The following is a 1,207-nucleotide window of genomic DNA, read 5'->3' as shown; positions in this document are numbered from 1 at the left end:
GTGGTCTCTGTAGGGTGAGTGCACCCTAGGAAATGCTCCACTTAGTGCAGTGAACAAGGAGGGAGGACTGGGAGCCAGGCAGAGCTCCATCAACACCCTCAGGCCTGAGCAGAACCCCCCGCCCCGACAGTGGTGAGGAGAGGCTTTGTCTGCATCCTGACAGGCCACAGTTCTCCTTGGGCTAGGAGAGCTGAGCAGCCTGCCCATCGGGGATTCTGGCTTGTGGCTCATCCTGCCTCCAGGTGTTGGGAGGGAGGGACATGGGGACAGAGACAGATAAAGAGACAGTGACAGATACAAAAGGGCAAAGAACAAGCTAATTGCATGTGTGTCCTTTAAACAACACAGGTTTACACAAAAGGTTACGATCATTCATTTTAGAAAAGAACGCCCACAAGATTCCTTCCAGCTCTGAGTAAGTTTTTTTTTCTGTTTTGTTTTGTTTTTTAGAGCCACCATTTTTTTTTATTTTAAAAGTATTACAAAAGAAGCACACATGTCATCACATTGCCTATTTTTAGGGTTTTAAAAAATACTTTGATAATTATATTTCAATATAATTGTGATCCTACGTATTCTGGTTTAGGCATTTAAAAACAGTATTTTAGGACCATGAGAGACGACAGACTCTGAAAAACAAACTGAGGGTTCTAGAGGGGAGGGGGGTGGGAGGATGGGTTAGCCTGGTGATGGGTATTGAGGAGGGCACGTTCTGCATGGAGCACTGGGTGTTGTGCACAAACAATGAATCATGGAACACTTCATCTAAAACGAATGATGTAATGTATGGTGATTAACATAACAATAAAAAATTTTTAAAAAAACAACAGTATTTTAGGAACGGATTCGCAGGCCTCACCAAACTGCCAGAAGGCTGATGGCACTAGAAGGGTAAAAAGCCCAAGTCTATGAGAATCCATTTGCCAGGGTCTTGATTCCTCAATCAGGTCTGGTCAGTTCTCTCTTTTTTTTTTCTTTTCTTTTTTTTTTTTTTTTTGTGGACATTGCTGCAATAAACATTGTGGACATTGCTGCTATAAACATTGGGGTGCACGTAGCCCTTCAGATCCCTACTTTTGTATCTTTGGGGTAAATACCCAGTAGTGCAATTGCTGGATCATATGGCAGCTCTAGTTTCAACTTTTTGAGGAATCTCCATACAGTTTTCCATAGTGGCTGCACCAGCTTGCATTCCCACCAACAGTGT

This window comes from Mirounga leonina, unplaced genomic scaffold, assembly GCF_011800145.1.
Source record: "Mirounga leonina isolate KUSES-001 unplaced genomic scaffold, KU_Mleo_1.0 Mir_200, whole genome shotgun sequence".
NCBI lineage: Eukaryota > Metazoa > Chordata > Mammalia > Carnivora > Phocidae > Mirounga > Mirounga leonina.
This window is presented reverse-complemented; position numbering follows the sequence as displayed.